Source organism: Octopus bimaculoides, chromosome 7, assembly GCF_001194135.2.
Source record: "Octopus bimaculoides isolate UCB-OBI-ISO-001 chromosome 7, ASM119413v2, whole genome shotgun sequence".
NCBI lineage: Eukaryota > Metazoa > Mollusca > Cephalopoda > Octopoda > Octopodidae > Octopus > Octopus bimaculoides.
This window is the reverse complement of record NC_068987.1, coordinates 6176076-6176545: the sequence shown is the minus strand read 5'-3', so window position 1 is coordinate 6176545 and position 470 is coordinate 6176076.

Below are 470 nucleotides of genomic sequence, written 5' to 3'. Positions count from 1 at the left end.
TATGTGTGCGTGTGTGTGTGTGTCTGTGTGTGTGTGTCTGTGTGTGTAGTTTGAAGATGCCTACACCCGCATGACACACATATATACATATATGTATTGCTGTATACTATTCATTATTTCTGACTCCCCATCGCCGACATCCGTCCACATGCACTTGCGTACTTGCGCGCTCGCATTGTGTGTGCGTGCGTGTGTGTGTGTGTGTGCTTTGGTGTAAGTGTAGTCGCGTATTTGTCAATTAACTATAGAAAGATGCGAGAATAGTTTGAGAGATTTATGGGGGAATACTGAAAGAGGACGCGTCAGAAGAGAAAAGAGAGAAATAAAGGCACGGAATGAATGGAGAAAAGGAAAAAGAAGGAGAAAATGAAGCGTTGAAAGAAAGTAATAAAATGTATGACATATAATGTGTGTGTGTATCTGTGCATATATGTGAATAGGTATATATATATATATATATATATATATAT